This window comes from Perognathus longimembris, chromosome 2, assembly GCF_023159225.1.
Source record: "Perognathus longimembris pacificus isolate PPM17 chromosome 2, ASM2315922v1, whole genome shotgun sequence".
NCBI lineage: Eukaryota > Metazoa > Chordata > Mammalia > Rodentia > Heteromyidae > Perognathus > Perognathus longimembris.
The window spans coordinates 53055686-53068514 of record NC_063162.1 but is presented as its reverse complement, the minus strand read 5'-3'; the positions used below and the strand labels follow the sequence as shown (position 1 = coordinate 53068514).

The 12829-nt window shown below is 52.8% G+C and overlaps 1 protein-coding gene across 5 annotated transcripts in view; it reads right to left on the bottom strand.

Annotated features, from left to right (window-relative positions):
- The window catches only part of Zmiz1 (zinc finger MIZ-type containing 1), a 225900-nt gene that overhangs the window by 63563 nt on the left and 149508 nt on the right, over positions 1-12829 (bottom strand). The window contains exon 1 of one of the 5 annotated variants that reach the window (XM_048339144.1): positions 7-374. The exons of the other annotated variants lie outside the window; for them this stretch is intronic. The gene's annotated coding sequence lies outside the window, so the exon portion shown is untranslated. Of the gene's footprint in view, positions 1-6; positions 375-12829 lie in introns of those variants that run through there. 5 annotated transcript variants of the gene reach the window in all.

Sequence of the window (12829 nt, the reverse complement as noted above, 5' to 3'; positions counted from 1 at the left end):
ACTTACCTACAAGTAGTTGCCCGGTCCTCGAACCCGCCCAGGCGCCCTCGGGGGCTGGGGCCCGGCCCGCCGCGGGAACCACGAGCGACTCCGGGCAGGGTTCAGTCGGCGCCGAACAAAGGCTGCACGCAGGCAGCGGGCGCCGCCTGCATCCCCGCTCCGCGCCCGGGCGGCGGCGGCGGCAGCGCGGGGGGCCCGGGCGGCTCCGGAGCCCGATCGCTCCGCGCTGCCCGCTCCGAGGGCGCTCCGGCTCCCGCGCTCCTGCTCGCTGCTGCCCGCCACCGCCGCCGCCGTCCGGCTACCGCACCGCACACATCAATTATTCATCGCCCGTCTCCAGCTTCCCGGGCGAAGCCAATCACAGGCAGAGGCTCCGCTAATGGGGCCGCCGCCGCCAAGGAGGCAGCCAGCCGCGCGCCCGGGCGCAAGCGACAACCCCCACCCCCCCGGGACGGGGATGGGCCGGGGGCGTGCGGGGGGAGGACGCGGGGGGTCGGGGTGCTCGGGGAGCCTCGGCAGAACTTCCCACGGCCCGCGCTCGGCGCCGCGCTCCAGGCCCCGGAGGGCGTGATCACCCACCCTCCGTGCGCCCGCGTGGGTCTGGGGGCTCCCGGGAAGCCCGGCGCGCCGCGGCACAAGGGTGGGGGTAGGAAGGGGGAGGAGCGCGGGAGGAGGATGAAAGGCGAGCAGACCTGCCTCGGCGTCTCCAGGGAGCCCCGGCTGCTCGCGCGCGCCCTCCCGGCCCCGCGAGCCTCGCCATCCACACCCCCACTCCACCCCCGCCCCCCAAACCCGCCGCCCGCACTCACTCACGCGCGCAGACCGCCAAACCCCGAGCCACTCCGCGGCGTTCGAGCGCAAGCGAGTCTGAATCGGAGGCAGCTCACATTTCAAACTTGCACGCAGGGGTGGTGCCGGAGCACGCCGCCGCCGGGAGAGCGCACGACCCGACCAGTGGCGCTCCAGCCTCCGGGCGGGGGCGGCGACCAGGCCCCTTTTCCTCCCCCGCCCAGGCAATTAATTGGAAGCAACACTTGTGCGAGTGGGGCTCCCGAAGCGCTGTCGCCCGAGGGGGCCACCGGGAAGGCGCTCGAAGTGGATGACTTCGGGTGTCACCCCCCCCTCCCCACTTAGCCCCCTGAGGAACCCTCCCAAGAGGTCATGCTAATGAGAGTCTTAGGCGGGGCGGGGTTGGAGGACGCCGAGCCAGGGCGCGGGGATGGACGGCCGGAGGCCTTGGCGGGAGGGGGGCGGGGGAGAAGGGAGGGGCGGGGCAGGCTGGAGACATTCGACTGAAACCTGGGTTTAAAGGGTTTTCCGAACCGTTAGGGGGTGGAACAGGTCGGCAACCTGGCATCTTACTTCTCCGGCACAGGGGCCCCTGGGATTCCCCGGTCGCGAGGCCCAGGGCCGGGCGAACGCGCGCACAAACGCCTAGGCTCCCCGACCTCGGGGAGTTCCTGTGCCCCGGAGCCTCCAGCTGGAGGGAAGCCGGGGGCGGCTGTGGCGCACGGCCCCGCCCCGTTCTAGGAGCTGCTGCCTTCCTGACTTTGCATCCTGTGGTGGCCTCGGCTTCTTTCCAGCCTGTTCGGTCGTAAGGGCTCCAGGCTTTGAACTCAGATTGCCTTTTCTCATCCCTCGGCCCGGCCGAACCCCATGGGTAAACCACTCCGCTGTCCTGACCCAAAGGCCCTGTTCCCGGCTGCCTTTGGAGGACGCTGCACCCTTCCCTCCGACAGGATTTTATAGTTCTCTACCCACTCCTACCAACTTTGCTACTGAAAGTTGTTCGAATTTGGACGGTAAGTGCCATGAGTGGCATCTCGTTGCTCACCCCCAACATCCCAAGACATAGCACTACGTGTTTGGGTGCTATACTTTAGCTTTGTTCCCTCAAGGCTGGCCCTCTACCACTAGAGTCACACCTCTATGGCTCCTTAATGTTAATTGGAGGTAAGAGTCTCAAGGACTTTTTGGCCTGGGCAGGCTTTGAGTTATGTGCCTCAGATCTCTGCTTCAGGCTTGGCTGCCAGTAGTTTTAAATCTCTGTTTTGGACTACCCTGCTCACAGGGAACTAACTTAACTGGCTTGCCTTTTGGAATTCTTGCCTTCTTTGCCTTCTATCTCTCTTTTCACTCAGTCTGAGGTGCTGACTGACTTACTCCTAAACTTTCTTGTCTGTCCTGCTGCCCGCCCAGGAAGTGCCTGAGACAAATCACTTATGGAGAAATGATTGCACTTGCTCCTTGTTTGACATAAGTCGTTAGCATGCTCTAATCCCACCCACCACCACTTGAAATATCACTTTTGAGCTGGCATTTGGAAATGCAGTTGTCATGGGCTCTCCCTCTGAGGAGCTGGTTAAATGGATTAATTCGTACTTCATAACTTGCTGCCTTTTTGGACAAGAAGTAGCTCCTGTGAGTGAGATTAATTAGCATCCTCTTTTAGCAGGGCCAACCCTGGGGCAGCCAGGAGAGCCCCCCTCCTCCCCTTGCTGGACACACATTCCAGGCCCAGCTCACAGTCATCCTCTTGGGTTGTAAATGGCTCCCTTGGGAGGACATTTACTGACATTCATTGGGGACAAGCCCCCTCACAAAACAAAGCCCCACATGGATCTGGGGACCCCAGGAGCCCATGGGTGGGCTGTAGACCCCTAGACCACTGATTTCTCCCAAAACTCAGCCTAGAAAGCAGATAGGGTACAGTGTGTTGGCCCACGTTTCAGAATACAGAGAAGGATGGATGTCCCTAAAACCTGCTTCCTACTGTTAATCTGGTTTTAACCCAAAGTCAGAGCTCCAGCCTTGATTATCTAGAATCCAAACAACAGAGCTTCTGAATAACCACCCTGCCCCCACCTGCCCTTCCCAAAAGTTCAGAGCAATGACAGTTTACAATTTTAATCTGATCTTCAGAGCCTTCTCAGCCACTGAAGGGGACTTTTAGGTGCATTCTCGATACATCACATAAATGTAGGTATCAGGAGCTGAGCCACACACAATGAATTCAGAAAGATCACTACTGTAGGTTGGGCCAGCATTAGGAATAGAATTGCTATCCCAGAGAGATCATGACCTGATGATACAGCTCCTGGGAAACTTTAAGACAGCCCACCCTTCAGGTTTCCCTCCCTAACACACTTCGGAGTATGGGGTGAAACCTTGGGGGAATGAGCCCCGTGGTGAGGTCTAAAACCAGAATTAGAAGCCACACTTTTAGCTCTTTTCCAAGTAAGCCCCTCCCCCTACAAAGTAAATTCTCCCTACTGGTAGATTTACATAATTAGGAAAACATTGTTTTCAAGTATCCATTCTCTCCTCCAACTGGCACCCAGAAGGCCTCCAGCCCATTCTGGCCCTTTTCACATGCTAATTTCAAAGCCCTCTCCAGGGCTCTTCTAGCCCCTCAGTCCCACTTGGTTAACAAGCTCACTATAGTACTGCACGCCCCAAGTCTATAGCAACACAGCCAGTTCTGGTTTCTGAAGGGTTTCTCCCTAATGGCTCTAAGTCCCAACTCCATTTCTCTCCTAACTTTCAAAGATTTGTGCAAAATCTTGGAGCCCAGAGCCACTGCTCCACCCCGGCTGGCCTTGATAAGGATCTATATAGCAAAAGGCTGCAGACAAAGGTGCCCAGGAGCTTCCACTCTCAGGCTCTCCCAGAGTGACCTCAGCCGGGGGTGGGGGTGGTGGTGGTGGTTCTGGGGGGAATGACTTGGGAGTGAGAAGAAAGGAAGAAGAAAGGGTGAACTGCAGCCACTTGCTGCAACTCCTTGATCAATGCCTGCCAGCGCTCAGGAGGCCAGACGTGGGATCAATAGCGGGTGGCTTTTCCTGCGGGTGTTTGAACTTCTCCTGCCATGGGCTGTGCTGAGGAAAGTTGCCAATAAATCACCGGGTTGCAGGCATGAAGGCTGGGAGGCTGGGTAGTGGCGCTCTCTCTCTCTCTCTCTCTCTCTCTCTCTCTCTCTCTCTCTCTCTCTCTCTCTCTCTCTCTCTCTCTCTCTCTCGCCTGGTAGTGCAGAACCCACTTCTGGAGGACCAGCCATGGGGGTGGGGGAAGGACCACAATAGGCAAGCTTTGGGGAAGTGAGGCTGGAGAAGGGCCTCTTCCTCCCTCCCCCCAGGGTTCCCCTACTTTAGAGATGGGGCATAAGGGGCTGGGAATATGGCCTAGTGGTAAAGTGCTCGCCTCATATACATGAACCCCTGGGTTAGATTCCTCAGCACCACATATATAGAAAAAGCCAGGAGTGGAGCTGTGGCTCAAGTGGTAGAGTGCTAGCCTTGAGCAATAAGAAGCCAGGGACTGTGCTTAGGCCCTGAGTTCAAGCCCCAGGACTGGCAAAAAAACCAACAACAACCCCAAAACAAAACAAAGAGATGGAGCATGGGCTTCCTGGATCCTGTCCCAAGCCAGGCCAGTGAGAGGATCTAAGTCATCTACCTGGAATGTAGGTCACCAGGGGTCAAAAGTATCTTTAAGGCTGGGTCACCTCCTGTGTAGAGTTAGGCAGAAAGGAAGGAAGGAAGGAAGGAAAGAAGAAAGGATTGTCATGGGAAAGCCAAGCTTACCGTGACGCACGGAAAGACTGAACAATGCTCTGGTGTGCAAAGGGCCTGAGCTGGGAGCAGAGCTCTCTCTCCCTCAGGAGCAGTTTGCTGATTCAGCGGCTTTGAACAGATATCCTGATGATTCTGAGATGTCACCCAGGCGAGCTCAAGACTCAGGGGGATGAGGCGGTCAACAGAGAGGCCTTAGGCGAGTGCCCATGTGGGAATGACTGGCATGAGCTCAGGCCCTAGGAGCTACTGGGCCATCTGTCTTTGCAAGGAAGAGAGTGCAGTGTGTGTGTGTGTGTGTGTGTGTGTGTGTGTGTGTGTGTGTAAAACACATGAACTCTTACAAATGAGGAAGCAGACACAGAGCAGCAAGTGCTCGTTCAACTAGGTCACCTGAAGAACAGCTAGACAGAAGCACTGGGCATGAGTCAACTGGGAGGGGGTGGGGTCTGTCTTCAGAGACTTTCTTGGGGCTTCTGCTTTCTTCTGAGGAGTCAGCTCTGGTGGCACTGTGCCCCTCCCCCCTCCTTCCCCTCCCTTTTCTCTCCTCAGACCAACCTCTTTCACAGTCTTGAAGATGGAAGGTACTGGTGAGGTTCAGCTTCTGCACAGTGTTGGCGTCCACCTCAGGCCCCAGAACCCTGCCTGCATGCTGGAGCCAAGCTTCTGTCTGATACTAACACAGAACAGTGCTCGCTGGTGGCTAGAGAACATTCAGGCATTTTCTACGCATTAACACACAGCATCATCACCAGCAACTCTCTCTGGTTGGATCAATTATTATTCACCACACAGAGGTTAGGCCATTCTTTTTTCGGGGGTGGGGGGTGGGGGAGGGCATCTCTGAGTTTTGCTCGAGGCTGGCACTCTACCACTTTGAGTCACAGCGCCACTATGGTTTTCTGGTAATAAGAATCTCACAGATTTCTCCAGCCTGGGCTGGCTTTGAACTGTGATCCTCAGATCTCAGCTTCCTGAGCAGTTAGGATTACCGGTGCGAACCGTGGGTTCCTGGCTCAGACAACTCTTAAAAGATAGTTTGAATCTACTTTGTAGTCCATCTCTAATAACCACTCCCATTTTCTCAGTGATGAGAACTACCTGTCAGCTCTCTTATGTTCTCTCTGCATATTATATTACATATACAGTCTTTCTTGCTTTTTTGTTTTTGGAGGAGTATTGACCAGGACTTGAACTGAGTGCCTTACACTCACTTGTTTGACTTCTTTGCTCATGACTGGTGCTCTACCACTTGAGCCATGCCTCTAGCCAGGCTTTTTCCTGGTTATTTTGCAGATGGAGTCTCCCAGACTTCTCTTCTGGATCTGGGTTTGAGCCAAAGTACACTGGATCTCAGCCTCCTCAAGTAGCTAGCTAGTGAGGGAATGGTGCCAGAGACTACTTTGTATCACTTAAAGGAGAGGGCAGAGATAGGAATGAGATGTCTGCACCTTCTACCTGTCACTTCTTCCTGGATTTACTGCCAGCAGAGTCTCTTATGCCAGACTCAGGCTACCTTCTCAGAATGCTGCATTTGGCTTCTGGCCCATATCCTCTAATCATTTTATTTTGAAAACAACACTAGCCCTCCTACCTCACAACTCTACTCAGCATGTCCAAGAAGCCCTATGATTTCAAGGTTAATGGAGATCCAGAAACATCTGCTGGGATGAAGCAGTGGGTGAGAAGAGTACCTACATTCCAGACACAAAATGCTCCTTCCAGTGGCTTCATTCTTAGGGAGCTGCCATCCCCACCTGCTCAGCTAGGAGGGAGGCTGGGTCCAGATTATATACTACAGGACACCTCAGTGGGTGTGTGGAGCTAAGAGTGCCTCCTGTCCCAGGCTGCAGAGAGGAAGTGGCCCTACTCCATGGCTAACCTCAGGAGACCATGGTGCGCTGCATTTGGAGGCTGTGGTTTGAGAAACAAGCACTGGATGGCTGGCAGCCCTGGACAAGTTAAGTAGACTCTCTGGACCTACCCCTCCCCCTTGACAAAACCAGGCTGAGACTACTCAATAGCAAGACCTGAACAAGACCCAAGGAGAGAACAGGAAGATAGGCTGAGAAGCCACTGTGTGTGTGAGCGAGTCCCCCTAAAATGTTCCATTCCTAGCCAATGGTCAGGTTCAGATGAGGTTATCAGCATGAGCTCTTATCCCACATGACTGATGTCTATAAGAAAGGGACATCTGGATACAGGGGAGACATATATGCTGGGTAAATATGGGACAATTATGCAGCCCTAGTCAAGAACCTGTAAGCAGCTAGGAATGTTTAATACTTTCCCAGAGCCTGTGCAGACACTTGGCCCTGCCAACACCTCGGCCTTGCTTGCCTTCTGGTCTCTGGGACTGCGAGCCTGTTGATGTCTAGTACTACAGCCCCTAGGTTTTAGGAATGAATCCTAAACTTACACATAGACATGCCCTTTGAAACCTAAGTCACGACCAGCATTTTCTAGGTACTTTGTTCATTTGTTCTTTCCCCTATCCTAAGGCTTGAACTCAGGGCTTGGGCATGGTTCCTAAGCATTTTTGCTCAAGACTAGCCCTCTATCACATGAGCCACAGCTCCACTCTACTTCTTAGAGCTTGTTTTTTAAGCCTGTCATCCTAACTACTCAGGAGGCTGAGACCTGAGGACTGAAGTTCAAAGCTAGCCCTGGTTAAAAAAAAAAAGTGTGTGAGGCCCTGACCTTTAATTAATCAGCAAATAAATAAATAACTAAAGCCAAGCAAGAGTACAAGTTCAAGCCACAGTAAAGACAGACAGACAGATAGACATACACTCTACATCAAAATAGGACTTTGGTGTATGTTGTATCTAAAACATGCCCCACAAATATTTTATGAATGAAATGAGAGCTAGCCGACTGAGTGAGCCCCCTGGGGTCTGTGTGGTTTGACCACTCTGCCCACCTGCCCAGGGCCAGCTGCCTAAAGAATGTGAGCCCTTCCCTTCCCCAGGGAAGCAGCCAGGTCAGACAGGAAGCTTAGGCCTCTCAACAGTGGGGATGCGGTGGGTGCATACCACCTCAGCCTCTAATGAATCTCTTCCTATCGATTTCTAGAGTTGCCTTTGAAGGGAGGGGATGTGAAGGCAGCTCGAATGTCAGGGCCTCAGCAACCCTAGCGTTTTATAGCATCTTCCAAGACCTAGTTCTGAAGGGGGCTTCTGGAGAGCCCCAAGATTGGACTGACACAAGCCTCTGGTGGTTAGAAATGCCATTTCCTTTCCATCTGGAGCTGGCTGTCCACCTTCCCTGCAGCACACCTCCAGATTCCATGGGGCTGCCCAATGCTATTCCTGGCACTCTCTGGACTGAGCATGCCCTCGGTGGAAGGTGAAAGTGAGGCTGGAGAAAGGCTAGAGACAGGTTCTGAGGCCATGCACACAGTGGCCAGGCCAGGCCAGGGACCAGGCAAGGCTGCAGTGCAGGCTGCCCAGCCAGTGTCTAAACCCTGTTGGGGTAATGTAATGTGTGTCTAGCTCTTTTCGTAACCAAGTCCCAACTTCCCATTTGGAATCAGCAACTTAACTTTTAAAAAGTTCTTCTCTCATCTTCTCTTGTCTTATCTTTTCTTTCCCCCCTCTCTCCCTTCTTCCCTCCTCTCTCTCTCTTTCTTTTCTTGAACTCAGGGCCTGGGTGCTGTCCTTTAGCTTTTTCCACTTGAACCACAATCCCACTTTCATCTTTCTGGTGGTTAATTGTAAGTAAGAATCTCATGGATTTTCCTACCTGGGCTGGCTTTGAACCATGATCCTCAGATCACAGCCTCCTGAATAGCTAGGATTATAGGTATGAACTATCAATACTTAGCTTTGGTCTCATCTTTCAAATGAGGAAACTGAGGCTCAGGGAGGGGGTGAAGGATACCTCTAGTGGAACAGTAAATAAGTGGTTGAGTCAGAGGGAGAAGCCAGGGCCTCAGCTGACCTCTCATCCCTCAGCACCTATCCTTATCCACTATAGGAGTCATGTGACAGGGGCTGGCAGCAGTGGTTATCAGCACTTGCTACAGAAGCGTGAAGCTGAAGTTGGAGGGACAGAGGGACTCCTGATCTACCATGCCTATGCTTTCCAGACCCTGCTGCTTGGGTAGTAAGATGTGTAAGAGGAGAGGCAGGTGGTGGCTAAGTTATGCCCCATGCCTCAGTGCATTCTGGGTAAGAGCATAGCACTTTTCTAAACTCCTCGAGCCCCTAAGGTTTGCCAGGAATCCTTCATCACCTGGCACTGCCTTCCACCCTTCCTCTCCAGCTGTCTCAATGAAAAGAGGTGGGGGGGGTTCCTCCCAAGTGCCTGTGCCTGCAAGCCCCCTTCTCCCAGCTCCTGGCAGCCCAGGGAAGCAGGCAGCTTCCTCCATCCCCAGGTGTCCCCCCACCTCCGGGGGGGCAGCCTGGACATGAGCAGACAGGCCATGCAGGAATGCCTCTCTGGGTAAAATCCAAAGGTGGCCGCGAGGGCAGGGCGAGGAGTGGGAGGCCTGATGTTGAAATCAGCCCTGCAGAGTGGTACATGCCCGGCTGGGAGGCCGAGTACCCGGGTGAGACAGAGGTTGCCTAGAGGGAGGGTTGGTTTGTTGGGTTTTTTTTGGAGGTGGAGTGTCCTACTGTGTCACCATCCTGCTCTGAGCCTTGTTTTCCCCACACAGCCACTGAGGACATGTGCTCTCTTTCTCAGGGGCGGGGGGTGGGCACACACTGTCCCCCTCCAGTCTGGCTGCTCTGCCCCATGAGGCTGTGTTGTTCTGAGTAAGGAAGAGGTTTACAGCACACATGGCTCTGATAAGTAGAAGAGGCTACTTCCAAAGTAGCATGTCCACATTTAAAGAAATCCAAAACTAATAATGGGTGCTGGTGACTCAAACCTGTAATCCTTGCTACTCAGGAGGCTGAGACCTGGAGGATTGAAATGTGAGACTACCTGGGGCAGGAAAGTCTGTGAGACTCTATCTCTAATTAAGTGGCAAAAAGCCCAGCTGGAGGTGTGGCTCCAATGAAAGAGTGCCAGGTGTGAACAAGCAAACTTGAGCAAGTATCAGGCCATGAGTTCAAACTTTCACACCACCAACAACATTGCAAAAAAGAAATGCAATGTTTTCTTGGGGCTGGAGGCATGCCTTAGGTGGTAGAGTGCCAGCCTTTGAGCAAAAGCATCAGACCCTCTGAGTTCCAGATCTTGGTTCCAGATAAACAAATGAACTTTTCTTTTCTGAAAGGTTCTATATAACATATTCAAAAACAGTAACTCCCAAGTCAAGCATAAAACAACCCCATGTAACCAATGGGACTTCTGAGCTCAGGGAGAGGTATGGTCATGGGTGATGTTCAAGGTTTGTTTTCTTTTGCCAGTCCTGGGGCTTGAACTCAGGGCCTGAGCACTGTCCCTGGCTTCTTTTTGCTCAAGGCTAGCACTCTATCATTTGAGCCACAGCGCCACTTCTGACCGTTTTCTATATATGTGGTGCTGATGAATTGAACCCAGGGCTTCATGTATATGAGGCAAGCACTCTACTACTAGGCCACATTCCTAGCCCCTGCAGGTTTGGTTTTTGTTCCTTCCACATGCATGCTCCTGCCCCAGCAGACTCTCAACCTGGCAATGGCACCAGTTCTAAACTTTGCTTCCAGCCTCTAGTTCCCAACACCTTCCTTTACTTGCCCAGGCTGTTGACACAGCAAAGGCAACCCTTATCCAAGCCTTCCCTGTCTCCCTAGGTGACCAGGACCAAGCTGAAGTTCAAGCTTCTTAAATTAGCATTCAAGACATGGAACCATGTGGTCCCTAGAAGACTTATGTCTTCTGGGAAACAGTACCTCACACCTATACTCTAGATATTCAGGAGGCTGAGACCTGAAGATTAGAATTTGAAGCCAATCTGGGCAGGAAATTCTGTGAGACACGTATCTCCAATTAACCACCAAAAAGCTGGAAGTGGAGCTGTGGCTCAAGTGAGCAAAAGAGCTAAGGCACAGTTGTGCTCAGCTCCAAGCTCTAGGACCTGCACGCATGGAGAGAGAGAAGTGGGGAGTTGGTGGCTCTTTCCTGTAATCCTAGTTACCCAAGATCTTGGTTCAAAGCCAGCCCAGGCAACAAAGTCCATGAGACCCTTATACCCAAATATCCACCAAAAAGCTAGACATGGAGCTGTGGCTCAAGTGGTAGAGTGCCAGCTTTCAGCAGAAAAGTCAAGCAAGAGTTCAAGGCCCTGAGTTCAAGCCCCAATACTAGCATGCTCATGACACACAAAAACACATAGGTGGGGGACTTAGGGAGGGGATTGGGTCATACATGGGTTGGCTCCTTTCATAAATAGGCTGTAGGGAAGATACATGGAGAAGGTATCATCATCCCATCAGCCTGATCTTGAAGTTGCCGATATTTAGAACAGCACAGTGAAATCACCCAGTCTATGTTATTTTGTTACAGATGTCCAACCAGGTAGTACTACCCCCCCTGCCTCAGTTTCTTTCCTGGGCTCCATGGCAGGCAGGAAGAGCCCTGGTAACCAAGCCTGGGCTCCAGAAGACTCTTCAGCAAGGGGAGCCCACACCCCTCTCTGGCCCAGACAGACCTGGGAGTGTGGTGTGTAATTGAATTTGGCCTAATTACCTAATTGCACCAAGGAACAACCAGTACTGACAGAGCCCTGGGTGTTGGGGTGGCTGGAAGCCAGGAGCCAAGAGGCAGCTCCAGATCCCTCAGGCATCCATGGAGCTAGCACTGGGCGCTCGAACCTTCAAAGCCCTTCACTGCTTGGCTGTTGCTGTGCTCTGGTCCTATGAAAAGCTCAGAGTGAGGCATCCTACATAGTGTCACAGGAGGGAAGGGGAGATGGGAACCTGCCTTCCACTGTGGGAGCCTGTGGCACGCTCTTCCCTCTGCCTACACTGCCTTTCCCTGCACTTCTCTCCTCTCTCTTTCCCCTTCCTCTTCCTCCTCCCCTTCTCCTCCTCCTCCTTCATTCCCCCCCCCCATCTCCTTCTCCTCTTTGTCTGCCTCTCTTTCTCTCTCTGCCAGTATTAAGGTTTGAACTCAAAGTCTGCCCAGGTGCTGTCCCTGAGCTTTTCTGCTCAAGGCTTGAGTCCCAGCTCCACTTCTGGCTCTTTGTTGGTTTATTGGAGATAAGATTCTCACATACTTTCCTGCTCAGGGTGGCTTTGAAGATCATAGGCATGAGCCATCAGTGCCCAGCTTCAAGTTGTTTTCTTGGCCAAGCTTCTTTGCAGAGGCATCTCAGCCATGATGAAGTCATTGTTAGAGAGTTTGTTCCTTCTCAGTCTGTCTTCCCCATTGAGTCCCGATGAGTGAGGACGCAGGCACCTCACTCACTCTGGGTTCACATGTCTGGCACAGAGCTGGGGATATGCTAAAGCTCAATCGATGCTTACTAAGCAAATGGCTGAATAACCTCCCGACTACATCCCATGTCTCTCCAGACATGCAGCTTTTCTGGCCTTTGGGTGGGCACCTCTTCGGCAGGAAGCGGCATGAACTTTGAGCCATGCCAACAGAACCTCAGCCTGGCAGGGGCTGGGACATATCTGTCTTTACTTTCCTAGCCCCCTTCCCTGAAGGACAAGATTCCTTTTTAAGAAGGCCTTCGGCTAAAACAAAACAAAAGTGGGTGCTGGTGGCTCATGCCCGAATCCTCGCTACTCAGGAGGCTAAGATCTGAGGATCTTAGTCCAAAGCCAGTCCTGGTAGGAAAGTCCGTAAGACTCCTTTATCTCCAATTAAACACTGAAAAAACCATCTGTGGCTCCAGTGGTAGAGTGCTAGCCTTGAGCAAAATCCTAAGGAATAAGTACCAAGGCCCTGAGTTGAAGTGCAAGGACCTGTGCATGGGTGCATGCACGTGTGCACACACACACAAAGGTACTGAACTTCAGGTATGAGATCTTACATTTGGCAGATTAAGAATATGGGCCCAGCTTGTAAGGACAGCTAGAACTGTAGGAATTGGGGTACAGGCCTTCTGCCCTCTCCCTACCATGTGGTCAGGTAGCAGTGAATGTATAAACTTACCCAGAGATAAGCTTTCCTGACCAAAGACAATGGCTGGACAGAGGAATGTCAGGTCAGGGGCAACACAAAGCTTATCAGACCCTTCCAGAGATGGCTGGCTGCCCACTGGGCTGAGTCACAAGGCAGTCCTGCTTGGGGACAATTCTAGACTCTAGATACCCAGGGCCTCGCTGGGCTCCTTTCTTCCTTCTGGAAGGCCAAATGACTTGGAATCCAGGTAG